General features: G+C 41.1%; 1 protein-coding gene across 1 annotated transcript in view; it reads left to right on the forward strand.

Annotated features, from left to right (window-relative positions):
• The first annotated feature begins 49 nt into the window (after window positions 1-49).
• Window positions 50-19,734, forward strand: part of TMEM52B (transmembrane protein 52B) — a 48,319-nt gene continuing 28,634 nt past the window's right edge. Inside the window, 1 exon segment of the mRNA XM_087926058.1 lies at window positions 50-178. The gene's annotated coding sequence lies outside the window, so the exon portion shown is untranslated.

Here is a 19,734-nt window from a genome sequence, read left to right on the forward strand (position 1 = left end):
AATGTAATGTCATCACTGCGAGAGGATTGGCTGCCACCAATAATTTTCTCTAATCAGAGAAAATATACTTCCGGATGGTCCGCCTATATGTCTTTCTCACCCAATAGAAAGAGAAGATGACCAACTCTGGTGCTCCGCCTTCAGTCACCTAATAGCGCCGTGCTCTAATGAAAAAGAGGTAAAAGAATCTGTGTCATTATCCGTCACGGGACCTTCACGTGCCTCTTTTTTTTAATAGTCCTTTCCCGTGGGCGGGATCTAGGTGGGCTTTAGTTTTAAGGTCTTATTCATCAGGCGGTGAGATTTTTGGAACGCCATTGGGTGTCTTAAATTTCCTTTTTGATCTGACCACTAAGGGAATGGCCGTGAGAAACTGATCTTGGGAAAAGAGTGGGCGGATAGCTTCTCCAGCGAGCAAGTTGTTCTCTTTTGTTGACGTTAAAGCCATCATCTTCAGAAACATTTTCCCCGAGGCCATAAAATTAAGTGTCAACTTGGCCGGGCTTTTGGTTAGAAGATTGGAGGGTTTTTTTTGTATAGTTTTAAAAGTTTATGGTGACACTGCAGTTTCATTTGTCCCTACATATATATGCAGGGAGGGTTTATCATCACTAGAGTTGGCAAGTCTTGGAAATTGGGTCACATCCTTGCAGACAACATATGTTTGCTTAACCTGTCCCAAATACTATTAACTCTTTTACCTTGCTATAGAATATCTTACCAATATATGCTCAAGGCAGGAGCCCTTATACTATTTCAGACAAATGAATTCCAATCTTTTCTTGAAAATCTCCAGTGACTGAGCTTCCACAACTCCGGGAGACAAGCTGTTCCATGATTAATTGTTCTGACTGTCAGGAAGTTCCAGGATGGATGTTCTTTAACCAGCTTCCACCCTTTGCTTCCTGGACTGCCCTCAGGTCAGCGGGATTCAAATATTTTTGCCACCAGTTCGGTGGGCATGGCTTTGTGGGCGTGCTTTGCGCACGTGCACACACTTTGTGTGCATGCATGCACCAAACACGCACTTTGCCAAGGTGCAGAAGTGTTCTAACTAACCTCCTGCAAGCCTGCACGATCCCAGTCACTTTAGCAGCTGCTGCACAGTACTGTTCTGTGCCGCGCAAAGCAGCTGCACTTCAAAGTCAGCAGATAAAATTTAGTATGGCAGCCTGGGTAAGCGGGTGGCCCCAACAGCAGAGTGGCGGAGAGAACCGATTCGGTCTCCACTGCTCATCACTACTACCGGCTTGCCAGAACCAGGCCAAACTGGTTGAATACCACCACTGCCTCAGATCCTTTGGGGAATGTCAACCCCCTTAACTCTGTGATTTAGAAGATTATCATGTTGCCTCTTTTCTTTGTTAATTGAAACATATCTCAAATGGTTCCAGATCTTTTATAATCTTTGTTGCTCTTTTCTGCACTTTTTATAGGGTCTCAGCATCTTTTTTGTATTATAGTGACCAGAACTGGACATAGTATTCCAAGTGTGGCCACACTAATGCTGCATAGGTGAGACTATCCCTTGTGCTATCTTGATGCAACCTATTGGCTTTTGGGGAGCTGCAGCACACTATGCTAGTCCACCCCCCATGGTGCACTCTGGATAACACTTAAGGATGAGCTGAGTGGACTAGCAATCCTAAGCAGCCAAAAAACTACTTACTAATAACACTGTAGTCTCCCAGCTAATGTATATAGCCATACGCTAAATAATAAAAAATAATTCTCACCATTGAACTTCTGGTTAGCTAGGGCCCAATTTCCAGGGGAACTGATTAAACAAAAGGAAACAATGAGAAGAAACAATTGGGCATTTGCAAAGTAAATTATGAACTATGATTTCCACCTAGATTTGTTTTGGATTTGGTGGTGTTTGATGTGTTCATGAATGTTTTAGGCAAGAGTGTACAGTAAAATAAACAGTTGTACAATAGTAGACTACAGAATTCTGAAAAAAATCTCTCTAACTTGAGCACTGGTGGAATCTGAACTGGAAGATCTGGAACCATTTGAGATATGTTTATAGATTAACAAAGAAAAGAGGCAACATGATAATCTTCGAAATCACAGAGCTAAGGGGGTTGATCAGCTAAATAAAATGGGTGGTTGAGATGAGTAGCTCCCTAAGTATGTTCATACTGCAATAATTGTGAAAAATATTGTTGGAAGAAATATTCATTTGGGCTCAGTTCCAAGTGGGAAGACAGACATTGGAAACACGGAGATTGCTTGGAAAGATGGTTTAATGGTGGACAGCAAGACCACATGATTTGAGGCTCCTGGCAAAAAAGCACATGGGTGAGAGAGGGAGAGAAATTTATAACCTCTGTTGGGCTTTGAACTTGCTTCCTGTTCCTTTGGCAAGAAATGTATCTTGATTGATTGTCAGACTCCCATGGGGCCATGCTGAGGTAACTTTGTAGGTTGTTTTTTGATTCCCAATCTTGGTTGAATCTTTGCTGGGTGATGTACTGAAGGGGCTTTGGGCAATTCTTATTATGGCTTAATGGCTTTGCCCTGAAGGATTTTGAGTGAGTGTATTTGCTTATGACCTAGCCACCTCTTTATCTCTTAAGTGCTGACATCTGCTGTGGGCTATTGAGGAGGGTAGGGGCTATTAAGAGTGAGTCTGCTTCCTGCCTAAAAAACATGTTTCTCCATTTCTCATCCAGGGAAATATAATATTCTGCCGTTTTAATATTTCCTAGAATATTTCTTCTAGGAGAGGGGTGGGTGCTAACTTCCTACAAAATAATAGAAAAAATGAATTCCATGGTAGGAATTTGGGAAAAATTCATGAAGCTGGCAAAGGATATAATGCCTTTAAATCTCTAATAGAGATACTTTTTAAATGTTTCTGGTAATAGTTTTTAATTTCACATGTAATAAGCATAGCAAGGAGAAATCAAAGTGTCAGAAGAATAATTTGGGGTTCCAACTAGAGTCAGGGTTGCACAAGAAGAAATAAAAATGAGATCCAGACAGCTGTGAAGAAAGATCTATTTATTCTTATACACGCTGCTAAGAGAGTCCAGGAATAGGATATAACTCCCCCTACTGATGTCATAGAGCTGAGTCTGCCACTATAAAAACCATCAGCCTTGGCTGCTTGCCATCTTTTTGACTTGCAGCTTTGTCTCTGGAAGGTTGTCTGAGCTTAAAACGAGTTGGAAAGAGTTTTAAAGAGTTTTAAAAGTGCTTGCAGGAGCATTTCCTTTGAACCTCTTAGATCAGTGTCTCTACAACTCATGACCTTTAAGGTGGTGTTTTTGATCGCCATCACTTCGGCCAGGAAGGTGTCAGAGTTGGCGGCCTTCTCCATTAGACAGGACCTTTGTGTGTTCCATGAGGATAGGGTGGTTTTGAGGTTAGATCCCTCGTTTGTTCCTAAAATAAACTCCGTGGTTTTACCGGGCACAAGAAGTTGTTTTGCCAAATTTCTGCCCAGGACCACAACTTGAGTTAGAGCACAGATGGCATAAGTTGGATGTAAGGTGGACCCTCAAGATCTACATCAAGAGGACTGCTGAATTTAGGAGATTGGAGGCTATGTTTGTGTCATTTCATCCCACCTCCTCGGGGACCAAGGTGGCTCCTTCTATGATTGGCAGGTGGATTCGGACTTGCATCTCCAAGGCCTACCAAGCTTTGTCTCTGACAGTTCCTACAAACATCACAGCTCACTCCACTAGGAGTGTGGCTACTTCAGTTGCCTGGTCTTCTCAGGTTTCACTGGAGGAGATTTGCAGGGCTGCTACCTGGGCGTCTCCTTCACCATTTATATGACATTATAGGTTGGACTGCTTTGCTTTGGCGGACACCTCGTTCGGAAGAAGGGTGCTTCAACAGGTGGTACCACAGTCAGAGTGACCTACCCAGACGTTGACCTTCCTATGGACATGCAGGCTTTGGTATGTCCCATTCCTAGACTCTTAGCAGTGTGTATGAGAATGGCGTTGGTAGAATTACCTGAGAACGCCGTTTCTATATACATTGCAAGAGAGTCCAGCCCCACCCTAGTTCGTCTGGGAGGGGGTATTTTGTTATGTTTACTTGTTTACCTTCCAGAGACACATTATGTCTGTCAAGAATTTTCACCTAAAAGATGGCGAGCAGCCAAGGCTGATGGTTTTTATAGTGGCAGACTCAGCTCTATGACGTCAGTAGGAGTCATATCCCATTCCTGGACTCTCTTGTAGCATATAGAAAGGGCGTTCTCAGGTAATTTTACCAACGCCCATTCTGTTTTGCTTTAGGGGCAACTGCTGAAAAATGAGGTACAGCAGCAAACATTTATAAGGGGAACTTGTTTGGGGTGGGGAAGTGCTGAATTGAGGTGTGAATAGGTTCATGTGTGTGTGTGATATGTATTCTTGTGAATATACAGTTAAGGAATCAGTTCTCAACAAATGAACCAGCAAACATGTTGAAAACTTTAAACATCACTGGCTATATCAAACCTTCTTCCCAGCAGAAGGAAATGAACAACTAGCAGATGACCTGAATGTGTTTTACTGCAGGTTTGAAAGGAAACTACAGCCACCTATCTCCACAACCCCCATCTCAAACACACCAACAACAGCCAAGTCTCCTACAACTGACCCCAACCCATTGGGTCCACAATCACTGGTGATCACAGAAAAAAAAAGTGCAAGATCTATTTCACAGACAAAAGCTAGGAAAAGCACCAGGGCCAGACAAGATAACTCCTTGCTTAAAAGTCTGTTCTAACCAATTGGCCCCCATCTTCACCCAAATCTTCAATAAATCACTAGAGATGTGCTATGTTTCTTCTTGCTTCAAATGCTCTACTATCATCCCAGTGCCAAAGAAGCCCTCCATCAAGGAACTACATCTGTAGTTATGAAGAGCTTTGAAAGGCTAGTGCTGTCCCACTTGAAAACCATCATGGATCTGCTGTTAGATCCCATGCAGTTTGCATACTGAGCAAATAGATCAACAGATGATGGTGTTAATATGGCTCTGCACTACATCCTACAACACCTTCAATCTCCAAATACCTACGCAAGGGTCCTCTTTGTAGTTTTCAGTTCCGCATTCAATACCATCATTCCAGACATTCTTCTAACTAAATTAAACCAGATAGCAATACCTGAACACACTTGTAAGTGGATCATAAGCTTCCTAACAGACAGGAAGCAGCAGGTGAAGCTAGGCAGAATCACATCTGATACCTGTCCAATTAGCACAGCCCCCCCCCCCAAGGCTGTGTGCTTTCTCCACGTCTCTTCTCCCTATATACCAATGACTGCATCTCAAATGATCCATCTGTAAAAATACTGAAGTTTGCAGATGACACAACAGTGATTGGTCTCATTCGAGACAACGATGAATCCGCATACAGACAGGAGGTTGTACAACTTACCTTGTGGTATAACCGGAACAATCTGGAAGTGAACACACTCAAAATCATAGCAGTGGTGGTAGACTTTAGAAGAAACCCTCCCACACCACCACCTCTTACAATACTAGACAAAACAATATCAATAGTAGAGATCATCAAATTTCTAGGTTCTATCATATCACAAGACCCAAATTGGCACCTAACATCAAAAACGTCAAAAAAGCACAACAAAAAATGTTCTTTCTGCGCTAATTCAGAAAGCTCAAACTGCCCAAGGAGCTGCTGATACAGTTCTACAGAGGAATCATTGAGTCTGTCATCTGCACTTCTATAACTGTCTGGTTTGGTTCTGCAACCCAACAGGACAGACACAGACTTCAGAGGATAATTAGGACTGCAGAAAAAACCATTACTGCCAACCTGTCTTCAATCAAGGACCTGTATACTGCATGAATCAAAAAGAGGGCTTTGAAAATATTTACAGACCCCTCACATCCTAGACATAAACTGTTTCAACCCCTACCCTCAAAACAACGCTATAGAGCACTGCACAACAGTACAACTAGATACAAGGGCATTTTTCCCCGAACGCCATCACTCTGCTAAACAAATAATTCCCTCAACACCGTCCAACTATTTACAAAGTCTGCACTACTATTATTATTTATCTTCTCATCACTTCTTATCACCCATCCCTTCCCACTTGTGACTGTATGACTGTAACTTTGTTGCTTGTATCCTTACAATTTATATTGACTGTTTCCTAGTATGATTTGATTGCATATTGTACCCTATGATTATTATTAAGTGTTGTATGTTATGATTCTTGACTCTTGACAAATGTATCTTTTCTTTTATGTATACTGAGAGCATTTGCACTTAGACAAATTCCTTGTGTGTCCAATCACACTTGGTCAATAAAGAATTCTATTAATTTAATTAACTCTATTTGTGTTTACAGACCTTATCCTTTTAATATGTGGATTATGTCTGGGTAACTTATTTGGGAGTTTGAGGAAATTTGGGTAAATGATTTTCTTATAATGAAAAGCTTAATTTATATTCTTTTGCCTCTTGGAACAGGGGTGTCAAGGCCCGTGATGAGGCCAAATTGGGCCTGCGTAGCCATCTTGGAAACTGTAGGGGCCCAGCCCACCTCACTTCAGCCCGCCCATGCCATCCTGGTATGCATGCATATGCACACACAGGCCCAGTTCTCCGTTGCCGTGTGCAGAGAAACTAAAGTAGTTTGTGGGACTAAGGTTAAAAAAAAATAGTTCAGACCTTCCAACTCATGAGATATTTTTTTTTTTTCGTGAGAAGTTGGAAGGTCTGAACTGTTGTTTTTTTACTATAGTCCCACAGACTAGTTGCTCTGCACAAGGCAGCAGCAAAAGGAGCTGGAAAGGTTAGTGAAGACGGATGTGCTGCCCTGGGTGGCGGTGTGTGTGTGTGAGGGTTTGGCCTAGCTGGCCTAGCTAAAGGGCCCTCAGGTAAGGGGTGGGTGGGGTTGGTTCCTGCACCCGGCTGATTCCAATTCCACAGCTGGCCTTACTGTTTGAAGTCTGAATGGAGCCTTCAACTGAGTGAGGAAGCACTGCGGGGCCAGGCTTTTCACACCCACGTCCAGCCCACCAGTGTTCATTGTGCCGGGGCAGGAATGAGACCCTGTCCTGAGGAGCCAGCTGCTGCTTGGGTGGGGAGGATGAGTAGAAGGAAGAAAGGAACAGTGAGGCTTTGCACCGTCTGGCCAGGCAGGGAGCAGGTCAGGCAGTGCTGGCTGGCTGGTTGAGTGCGGTTTGTCAGCCAGCTAAAAATCCATCTCGTCATAATGCTGTCTAATCCACATTTTCTATGTTATGAAGTAATATGTTGTGGTCAACTTGTATCAAATGCCTTACTGAAATCCAAGACGATTATATTGACAGCATTTCACTGACCACTTTGTCAAAAAATGCTTTAAGATTCAGCTGAAGCCATGTTTCTGCTTTGTTTCTTGGTTGCCATTCAAGGAGGAGGGGGGGGGAGAGCATGGAGGGAGAACTCAGAAATGTGATGCCTCAGCTATCTAGCCTACCTAGCCAGTGTGTGAACCAAGGTAGTTTCAATAGACAGTTTTAACAGACAGTTGTCAAAGTTGAGTGGGAGCCTACACCTGGACTGATTGGCCCATGTGACCTGAGGGACAAAGGGGGTGCGGTGGGGAGATCTTATTATTTTTACTATCCCTGTGTGGGAAAAAGTTCAGAGAAGAGCAACTAAGATGATCAAAGGCCTGGAAATTAAAATATATGAAGAACAGCTGCAGAATTTGGGTTTGGTTGTCTAAAGAAAAGAAGGATTAACAGTGACATGATAGCAGTATCCTAGTATTTGAGGGGCTACCGCAAAGAAGAGGTGGTCAAATTATTCTCCAAAGCACCAGAGGGCAGGACAAGAAACAATGGTTGGAAACTAATAAAAGAGAGAAGCAATCCGGAATTAAGCAGAAACTTCGTAACAGTGAGGACAATTAAATAGTGGAACAGCTTGTCTTCAGAAATCGTGGGCGATCCATCACAGGAGGCTTTTAAAAAGAGACTAGACAATCACAATAGAGCATAATGATACCAGAGTCTCAGATTTTAAAAGAGCTGATTTTAATAAACTCTCAGAGAGGACTTGGGAAAGATTCCTTGGATGAAAATCCTAATGGGGAAAACAACTCAAGAATTTTGGGGAACTCTGAAAAATATGATCCTAAAAGCCCAGACCAGCACAATATCTCTGAGAAATAAAAACAACAAATCCAAGAAGAAACCAGCATGGCTCTCTCTGACAAATTGAAAGACAAAAAACGGAAAGAGGGACACATAACTAAGACAGAATATCAGCAAATAGCCAAAATCTGCCAAGACCAAGTCAGGATAGCAAAGGCTCAGAACAAAGACTTGCAACAAAAGTCAAAGATAATGAGTTTCTTCCAACATATAAATAACCAGAAAAAAATCAAGGAAACAGTTGGTCCACTACAACAGAAGATGGCAAGGAAGTAACAGGTAACAGAAAGCAGAGCTGCTTAACTCATTCTTTGCATTCTACACACAAAAAGAAACTATAGCCCAATGTACCAAAAACATGACTGTAAGACAGATTAGAAACAAAAGTTAAAATAAGCAAAAAAATAGTAAGAGAACACCTGTCTGATCTTGATGAATACAAATCACCGAGACCTGACAGACTACATCCCAGAGCTCTGAAGGAGCTGGCAGATGTCATCTCAGAACCACTGTACCATGGGGACTTCCGGTTGCAAGGCTTTGGTGGTGGCAGGAATCCGTGACTCTGCTGGTCCCTGCTGCACTCGCTGCTGAAGAACCCCCCGATCCAATCAGATTTGGGGGTTGTCGTTACCCCGGAGAGGTAACAGAAGACCGAGGATATCCGGGCAGGGGTTTGGGGATATCACAACCCCTTTCCCCAGCCGGCTAGACTCCTTTTTCCTAAGGCGGTGGAGCGGCGGTCAGCAATGGCCGCCACAAAGAAATCTTCAACTGGTTAAGATTGTGCAGGAGGAAGAGTTTGAAAGTGAAAGTTTTTTTGGCTGAACCAGGACACTAAGATATATTCAAACACCCTGGAAATCTGACTCTTTGAAGGATATATTGTTTCCAAAGGAGACTGTCAAAGCGGCAAATGAAAGTGCTGAAAGAGAAAGTTTACTCTCCTTCCTTACGGAGATAGCAAACAGACATTTAAAAACCTGCTTTTACATAGAAGGTAAAAATTAAAAGCTCTTTGTTATAAGTGGGAAGGGAGAGGACCAAAAAAAAATTTATACTAAGACTTTGCTGGAGGAGACGCTTGAAGATTATAAGACCAGAAATTAATTGTAATAAGGCTTTAAAATAAATTTTGGGACTTTGTAACTGATACTGCCCCAGGAGGAGAAAGTGTAAAGGGAAGAAGATGAAATATTTTGTGTCTGTTTGGATTGCTTGATGACTTTGGGACTTTTGGAAACTTCTCTAAGATTAAAAACATTTGGGTTGTTTTTTTAAAAAAAAGAAAAGGAAAAGCTTTTATTATGGCATTATTTGTGGATGAATTAAAAATGGAATTTGAAAAATTAAAGAAGAACAAGAAGGCAAGGGCTCTTTGGGAGCTGTCTTCCATTTTTTAGAAATGGCAATTTCTACCTACCAGCAAATACAACAAGAGGATTGGGAAGAAGGGGAAGGGGAAGGGGAAGGGGAAGAAGAAGAAGAAGAAGAAGAAGAAGAAGAAGAAGAAGAAGAAGAAGAAGAAGAAGAAGAAGAAGAAGAAGAAGAAGAAGAAGAAGAAGAAGAAGAAGCAGCCATCTTTAATGGACAAAAAATTTTAATTAAGAAAGAAAAGAGGAAGAGGGGAAGGAAAATGGAGAATTTAAGAGTTAAAAAAACAACCAAGAAAGAGAAAAATAAGGTGAAAAATTGATACAATGTCAGAGAGCAACAGAAAAGAGGAATACAACAGAGAGGGGAAGCTAAAAAGATGGAGGTTAGGAGATGGGTGGGGGGGTAAAAAGGCCAGATTGGATAAGAAAGGAAGGGAAAAAGGGAAAAAAAGCCACAAAGGCTTGAAACAAGATGGGAAAAAGCAGATTTTTTTTAGACACAAAGGGTAAAGTATAATCAAAAAAAGATTCTGCAAAAGTACATAAGATAGTATTGTAGTATTTGTATTTGAAATAGAAAATTGGAATATTGTAAGACTTAACAAAATATTAAAATATTAAAATGCTTAATAATGATAGATTTCAATATTTAATAAAATATTAAAGGGAATGTGTAAAATGTTTATCTGCTATTGTTTTAATGTTATTATAAATTTATTACTTCATATATTTTTTTTCAAATAATGTATTAAGCTGAATTAGAATGGAAATTATATATTTAACTATATTATAAATTTATCATTTTCCTATTTTAAAATGTAACATGTAGAATGTACTAAGCAGAATTAGAATGGAAATTATGCATTATTTTAAGTGTTAAATTAAGGGGAAAGATAGAAAGGCGTCATACTTCAACCAGTGATTACAGGGGAAATTTTTTGTTAAAGAGAAGATATAAATAGATAATTGGAAAAGAACGGACAAAAGATACAAGTATAAGATTTAAATTAAGATGAAATAAAATATAATTAAGAGAGTGAAAAGAGGGGAGAAGTTATATAGAAAATATAGAATGGTAAATAAGATAAGTAATGGTATATAAGGTGAGCATGAATTTGATTTAGGTCTGTAAAAAAGATGTAACCCGGGGCTAAGCCACTTTCCAAAAAGAAGTTTTATGTTTTGTATTTTGTGTGTTTATGTTTGATTGAGAATTAATAAAACCTTGATAGAAAGAAATATAATTGAATAAAAGTAAAGGGAGAAATAACGAGAAATTTGGAAAAGATATATATGTGCTTAAATGGAAATGTGATAATTTGGAACTATGCTGTACAAAATGTTTCATTTGCTTTGTCAAAACCTATAAGTAGCTTTTAGAAAGGAGGTTTTATGTTCCTATGTCTTATGTTTTGTTTGTCTTTAAAAAATTAATAAAATTTGTTTTTTTTAAAAAGAACCACTGTACCACATCTTTCAAAAATCCTGGAACATCGGAGAACTACCAGAGGACTAGAAAAGAGCTAATGTGGTTCCCATCTTCAAAAAAAGGGTGGGGGGGAAACAGACCTAGGAAATTACAGACCAATCAGCCTAACATGGGAATACCCAGGAAGATACTGGAAAAGATAATAAAAAAACAGATCTGCCAACATCTAGAAACGAAGTAATAACTAGCAGTCAGCAATCAGCATGGTTTGTAAAAACCAATCTTATATCATTCTTCATCATAGTGACTAAATTAGTAGACCATCAAAATACAGTGGACATAATATACTTAGACTTCAGCAAGGCATTTGACAAAGTAGACCACAACCTACTTCTTGGTAAGCTAAAAAAAAAGTAAGATATATAGAATCACCACCAGATGGATTCATAACTGGCTGACAAATTGTACTCAACAAGTAGTCCTTAATGGATCTACGTCTACATGGAGGGAAATAAGCAGTGGGGTACCACAAGGTTCTGTCTTAGGCCCAGTACTCTTCACAAGTACTTTAAGTCATTTATGAAGAGTACCATCTTCATAAATGACTTAGATGAGGGGATAGAAGGGGAACTTACCAAATTTGCAGATGATACAAAGCTGGCAGGAATAGCTAACACCCTAAAAGATAGGTTCAAGATCCAGATGGATCTTGACAGACCTGAACACTGAGCCCTATCCAAGGATTGGCTTCAAAAAATTTAGCAAAGGGTTCTCTGCCCGGTGCAGTGGTGGGATTCAAAAATTTTAGTACCGGTTCTGGGGGTGTGGCATGGTGGGGGCATGGATTGGTGAGACATGGCTTGGAGGGCATGGCTATGTATTCGTGTGATTGGGTGGGCATGGCTATATGGTCGTGTGACTGGTGGCCGTGGCTAGGTTGTCATATGACTGGGTGGGCGTGGCTAGGTTGTCATTGAATGGGTGGCTGTGGCCAGGTTGTCATGTGACTTGGGCATGGCCAGGTTGTCATGTGACTCGGTGGGCATGGCAATTTAGCAGTCCATTAAACAATACACAGCAGCCCCCTTTTCTATCCTTTTTAATACTGCATGAAGTTTTTCCTCTAGGTTTTTTTTTTTTTACTAGGGGGAGAGGTTGGCAATGCCTGGGGAAGGAAATTCATGATTTCCACAGATCTCATGGCTATATTTAAAGGACCAGCTAATGTCACTGGTGTTGGGAGATTCATTGGTGAGGTGATAGTGACTGGATGTGTGATGTTCACTGGTGCAGTAACTGGAGTTGGTAAATTGACAGGTGTGGTGAGTATTAATGGAGAACTCATTGGGCTGGAAGTGTTAACTGTGCTCAAAACATTGGCTGGGCTTCTCATATTCATTGCAGCAGCCACAATGCAAGGAGCTGCTTCTTTGGTACTAAGTGAATTTTGCCCCATTTAACAACCTTTCTTGCCACAGTTGTTAAATAAGTCACTGCAGTTGTTAAGTTAATAACACAGTTGTTAAGTGAATATGTCAGCAGTTTGCAAAAGTTGAAAACATGATCCCGAGACTGTCTGTTGAGGTATTCCCCATTAGGAGAATGAGTGCACTCAGGCAAACATAGTGAGAGTGGTGATGAATAACACACAACAAGCACACAGATACACTGAATAGTAAAATGTAAGTTTCACTATTCAGTGTATCTGTGTGCTGGTTGTGTATTATTCATCACCACTTTCACTATGTTTCCCTGAGTGCACTCATTTTCCTAACGGGGAATACCTCAACACTGGTTATGGGCCCAGGTTCAGATAACTGAGAGTTAGTGTGAATACACAGTACTGTATACAGACAGCTGTCTATTGTTTAATTGTGGGTTACTGTCCTGGTAAAGATGGCACAAGACCCGTCAACAAGTCTATCACTGATAACCCGGTTGGATGGAACAAACTATGTTTCCTGTTCTATGAAATGCAGTCTACTTCTGTGTAGGGAAGGGTTATGGGCTGCAGTTCAGGATCCACCAAATGTAAATGCTTGGGATCCAAATGATGAGGATGATGCCAAACAGTTAGCTGACCTTAAACGGACCAACGAATGAGCTCTTTGTATAATTGGACTAACACTGAATGACCAGCAGCTAGTCCATATTCATGGAGAAGAGTCTGCTGCTAGGTGTTGGGAGAATTTGAAGAGGATTTATGTTCGTGACAGTGTAGGTGCACACATGCATCTTACACATAAACTGCACGTCTTCTGAAAGGTGGAGATATGTTAGCTCATTTGAACTTTATGAAAAGAACTTTTCAAGAGCTACATGAAAAGGAACTGATATTTTCAGAGCTGCATCAAGTTTACATCATTCTTTCCTCATTGGATGAAAGTTATGATGATTACATATCTTCACTGGAAGTCCTGACCAGAAATGAACTGACATTGACTGACATAACCGACGATTATTAAAAGAGGCAAGAATAAGGCAGGATAGAGACCAACTGAGAGAGAAACAACCACAAGAAGAGGATTTGTTTTCAACTGCCTATACTATTAGGAAATGTTTTTCTTGTGGGGCTAGGGGACATATAGTTAGATTCTGTAAGAAGGGCAAATGACAGAATACTGGTAATCACCAGAAGGCTAAGAAGAATGTTAATTTAGCTATGTCTAGCAATTCAACTGTAAACCATGATTTGTGGGTAGTTGATATTGGAGCATCACAGTGCATTACTAGAAATAGAAGTTTGTAAAGACGTCCATGAGTAAGCAACATTTATCATTGGCAAATGGATGGAAGATGAAAGCATCTGGTGAAGGTACTGCATATTGTTCATGTATAAATGAGCATTTACTTATGTTATATGTACCTAAACTGAAATTTAATTTGTTATCAGTAAGGCCTTTAGTTAATATTGGTTATGTAGTATGGTTATGTACATAGAGCTAGGAAATTATTTTTCGTAGGTTACGAGGCCAACCAGAGATCATTTAGAGTCTGGGCTCCAGGCACAGCTAATGTTTACTGTAGTGCTAGTGCTAAATTTCTTGAGCACGTTGGGTGGCATAAGGGGGGGAGATAACTGTATAATAGAAAAAGATGGTAAAAGTTTTACTGCTACTTTAGAGAAAGATTTATATGTGATACATAATGAACAGTTGCAGATGGCTAACTTGGTTTATAACAATGTTAAGCCACATGACGAATGTATACATTTACTGCATAGACATCTGGGGCACATTAATTTCAAAATGTTGAAACAAACTGTTAAATTGTCAGAGGGAGTAAAATTAAAACCCTGTAGCAAGTACTTAAACTGCAATGCCTGTAATCAGGAGAAAAGCAAGGTTATTCCTGCAAACAGACTAAATGTGTTTAAGACCAAAGAATCTTTAGAGGTTGTTTTTGCTGACATAATTGGTCCTAAGAAACCCAGTTTGGGAGGTGCCTGCTATGTTTTGAACATAATGGACCATTACTCATGGTATGGTTTCTGCTATCTAATGAAAAACAAAACAGAAACATTCCAACATTTCTTTAACTGGCTAAGATTTGCTGAAAGGAAAATGAGACATAGGGTAATTACTTTAATTACAGATAACGGGACTGAGTTCATTAACACTAGATTCCAAATGATGTTGAAATTACAGGCCGCAACATAACTCATTTATAGAATGAAGGAGGCAAACATTACAAGCCATGGCTCGCACTATGTTATCTGATTCAGATTTGCCTGAAATACTGTGGGGTGAAGCCATAATGTGTTCCCACCATGTGTTAAACAATGTGGTGAACACAACAACTGGTGAATTGCCATTCACTCGTTGGCATGGCAGAAAACCAAATTTAAGTTATCTACACACATTTGGAGCTCCAGCATGGGTGCATATTCCCTCACAAGTAAGACTGAAAGGGCAACATAGAGCTAGGAAATTATTTTTCGTAGGTTACGAGGCCAACCAGAGATCGTTTAGATTCTGGGCTCCAGGCACAGCTAATGTTTACTGTAGTGCTAGCGCTAAATTTCTTGAGAACGTTGGGTGGCATAAACTAGAACAAGAATCCAACAATGATGTTGTTATCGACACCCAAGTAGTCCCTAACGACAAGATAGTTAAACCATCAATAGCCATTAAAAAGGAAGAACAGGCACAGGAGGAGGTAGAAGAACAGGAGCAGGTGGAACAGGAGAGTCCACCAGTAAGCCCTGAGTTGCTTAGATGTTCATCCTGTGTAACACAACCACCAGATAGATATCAGGCTAGTATAGCATACCAAGTAAATATAGTTCCTACTAACTATAATGCACTGAAACTGTATCCTGCTAAAGATCAAGCTGCTCTCAATGAAATTGAGTTTGACACCCCTGACCTCCAAGGTCCCTTCTAGCTCTATTCTATTCTAAAGGGGTAATAATCTGTAAGGTTGGTTATTTTTGTTGTGTACTCAGTTACGTCTTTAATTTTTGCTCCAGAGACACAATATAATTCCTTAGACTGACAGTCTGGTCTGCAGAATATAATTTCTGTTCCCCTCAGAACTGATTCCTCCTATCACCAATACTCAACCTTTTTTTTCCTTAGGGAAGTCTGAGATACTTTTCTTTCTATCACAGGGGTGCTGGGTTGTACCTCTTTTTTTTAGAAACTATCAATGAATGTTCTTTTGTGGGTGTCTGCATATTTTCTTCTAGGGGGAAGCTATGAAAACAATTATTCAGTTCAAGAGGGGCTTCATTGTAGTGAGTTTACATAGATAGAGAGGGCTTTCCTCTTGGTTATTATTTTCTTCTAATAGATGGATGTTAATGTCACTTTGTTTCTATCCATCTTGCTATTTAGGTACATATATAGGGTCACTTTTTATGGAAGCTGTTTGTTTCCTATTGTGTTCAATTTGGGTGTAGTCTTCTTGTGTAGGTTGGGAATTTTCACTTCATTCATTGTGTTTCAGAGTAGTTAGAGTTGCCTCTAGACCAGGGGTGTCAAACTCAAGGCCTGCGGGACTGGATCCAGCCCATGGGCTTCGATCTGGCTCATGTGGCCAATGTTGAAACAGTGAAAGACTGATCCACAGTGCATCTGCCAGTGAAAACAGAGGAACTAAGTAAGTAGGAAGGGAGGGAGGGTCTGAAGGAATGAAAGGGAAGGAGGGTCTGAAGGAAATCCTGCCTTAGCACTTGGCCACCACAGGTGTCCCTGACATGAGTGACGTTGCACTGACCACATTCCCCCCCGAGGTTAAACACAATCCTGATACAACCCTCAATGAAATCAAGTTTGACACCCTTGCTCTAGACCCTTTACTTTTTTTTCTACCCTAATAAATAATTTCTTCTACTCTAATAAATTCTAATAATTTACAATAGCTGCATACATAGTTTGGGCCTTCTGTAGGCATAAATTGAAACACATGACACACTTTGCAAGTCACTATAATGTGAGTCTTCTATTTCTTTGTTTCTTTGTTAAAAAAAATTAAAAATTAAATATTTTCCCTGTTGTGAAGTGTCAGTTAACAAGGGTTTTCAAGAATTCCTGGCCTTTTGTTTCTCTGCCTTGAAAAATTCATCACTGTTCTTCCCTGTTTTGATGTGCCTGTCTCTTTTTCCTTGGTTCATTATATTTTCTGTTAAATTGTTAAGAATTTCTAAAAACTTAAAATTCACTCCTGCTCATTTGTCAGGTTGGGTCACTGAGCTGCCTCTCCATCTCTCAGCTTGGCTGTGTCTCCTCTCAGATAAGCCACCAGGCCACCTCTCTTTTAGGACACTGGCTGCATCTTAGCTGGGCCACCTTTCAGCTCGGCCGTCTTTATGTTGGGCCACCAGGCTGTTTCACAGCTGGGCCACTTCTCAGTTGAACCATCAGCTGGGCTGCCTGTAACCTCATTAAAAGGATTTTTCCCCAAAAATTTTAAAATTTTTAGTTTCTTTTCAAAGTTACCAAAATTTAGAAGACTTTTTAAAAAGTTTCTATTCTTAAATGTTAGTGTTCCAGAATAATAGAGTAACAGTGCTGTTGAGACTTGCACCATTCTGGACAAATGACTATCTAATCTTTTCTCAGAAACCTCTAGTGATAGGCACCCATATCCTCTGAAGTCAGGCTGTTCCAGTGATCAAATGTCTACACTGTCAGAACATTTTTACCTTTGTTCTGGGAGTTCAAGTTCTTTTGTTGTTCCTTCCTGTAGCTAATCTTGATGTTGCCTTTGTCAATGTTTCAAGTAATGTACCCATAGAAAGCAGAACTCCGAGGCAGGCAAATTCCTCAAAGAACAATTTATTGGATACATCATATTGGCACAAATGGTGAAAGCCAACTCTGAAAGTTCTCACGGCTTTCACCTATTTAAAAGTTAAAGTTCCCCCTTTCCCCCAAGTCACTGTTACACTGTCCAGTCCAGATGCTGGTTAGTTGCTTGGTTACTTCACTCCTCCTCTGGCCAGTCACCTGTGAGATTATCCTTGGTTCCCACTGGAAAATTTTATTGTTTTGGCTACAAAAGCCCATCTAACTATTCCCCCCTCCCTCTGTTGTGTGGCAACCCTGAAGCCTCCAAGATAGCCTCAGCCCAGTTCACTTCAGGGTTGACAACCCTCTTGACAGATGAATAACATTTGGAAAAAAGAACAAAATCTCAGTTTAAAAGAAATATATAGTATCTCAGTTGAGAATAAAATAAATGAAATGTCAGCTTGTTCTTAGTGTAAAAAAAAAGATTGTACACACACACACACACACACACACAGACACACACACACACACCTGGAAAGATCCTGGAAAAGATAATCATAACACAGATCTGTGAACATTTAGAAACAAATAGTTATAACTAGAAGCCATCTTAAGCCCAGTACTTTTAAATATCTTCATAAATGACTTAGATGAGGGACTAGAAGGAGAATTTGTCAAATTTGCAGATGATACTAAACTGGCAGGAATAGCCAACACCCCAGAAGAAAAGTTCATGGTCCAAAAGGATCTTGACAAACTTGAACTATGGCCCAATCCAACAAAATGAAATTTAATGTGCAGAAAAACAAGGTTTTAAACTTAGGCAGGAAAAACGAAAGGTACAAGTACAGAATAGATCAGGGGTGTGAAGACCTGTGGGCTGGATTAAGCCCATGATGTGGTTAAATTTGGCATGCCCTGGAAACAGCAAAGGACCGACCTGTGACACCTTGGCTCAGCCCAGGCCAACCAGGCACTGATCTACAACCCTGTGGTGGCAATTTGGGCTGAAACATGGTCAGTCTTAGATTCACAGGGCTGCCCTGGAGCCAGTGAGGGACCGTCCCTACGTGTGTGGATAGGAGGTAGCGAGCGTGCACAGGGCTAGGCATCCTTGGGGACCTTCTTCTCCCACAGGCTGACTGTGTTCTAAGTGCCTCCCTTTCACCCAGGATGCCAGCCCCTGTGTATATATATGCACAGGGGGCAGGACCGAGGTTTGCTGTGCCAGGGGAGGAATGAGACCCCATTCTCCCACAAAGCCTGCCTGCATTCAAATGGGCTGTCTCCATGCAAATGGGTACTTGGGAAAAGTTCGATCTTTGAGGGCAATTCTTTTGCTATGCCTCTGCTTTTGTCAGCTTGGATGAAGCCAGGGCACCCAAGCTGCTGGTGGGGTGAACTTGGGAGGAGGGGGGAACCAACTGCAGCCACCACTGCTGGTACTGGAATTCAAGTTGTGGCTGCTTGTGATGGGGCCCCAATTGCAACTGGGGCCACTGGCATCACAGACTGTAATGGAGAAATGGTGAAGCCTGCGGTCACTGCCAGTTGCATCAGGGTCCTGGTCACAGCTGCAGCCACTAGTGCTATTGGCTGAAGAATAGGAGAAAGCAGTCATGGCTCCCAGCACTGCCAATAGCATAAATCTCCATCCTCCCAACTTCTCCATCAACTGTTCCATGGACAGACTGCAGCCAGTGGCCAGGAGCTTCCACAGTGAGATCATCCCATTTGGCTAGCCATTTTGCTTTCCACTTGCCACCTCAAAACACGTTGACCACTGAAGGGAGAAGGGAATCTTTGGTCTCCACTGCCTTGTCCACATTTGTTGCCCAGCAGGTCTTTGGCCCTGGAATAGGGTATCCCTCAGTCGCTCCTTTGTGGCTGAGGCTGGTTGCCCAGACTTCTTGGTCTTTGGTTTTGGGTGCACACTGGCTGGTTGTGTTCCTGCTCTGGCCTGAGAGGTTGCCAATTCTTCCTGAGTCGAGGCCTCTCCTGGTTTCTTCTTCTCTTCTGAGTCTTTGCCTGTAGCTGACATCTCAGTGTTGACCTCCTGGTAGGATCCAGGAAGCCTATTTCTATGAGAACTGGCTTAATGTCAACTGTCCCACTGGGTTAGACAGCAAAAGAAAGTCCTGGAACATTTTTTTTACCAAGAGTATAACTTTACTGAAGATTCCATTTGGGTACAGAAGTAGAAAAGCCACCTCTAATGATTTTGTGTGCAAACAGCATAGGAAAACTTTTCCCTTTTTTCCTTGGACCTTGCACTGTTCATTGTCCATCAATCATTCGCACTTGCTTTGTTTTGGAAATGGTCTGTGTTGAATATACATGACACGACATTTACGTAAGCCTACGTAACGTGCAAAGTGGAGTCTGATGTAAGACTCCACTTATTGGTTCAGCTGCTGGCGGGAAGAATGAGCTCCCATCAGTGGCTGAAGTGTTGGCGCTGGCTGCGTTTGCTGGCTTTTTTGTTCTGGTTGTAAATAGTTTTCCTGTAATCCTGAGTCTGGCTCCTTCCTCACCTGCTATCTAACACTGGCAATGAGGATGG

Source organism: Pseudonaja textilis, chromosome 2 (genome assembly GCF_049901715.1).
Source record: "Pseudonaja textilis isolate UNSWEBS1 chromosome 2, rPseTex1.2, whole genome shotgun sequence".
NCBI lineage: Eukaryota > Metazoa > Chordata > Lepidosauria > Squamata > Elapidae > Pseudonaja > Pseudonaja textilis.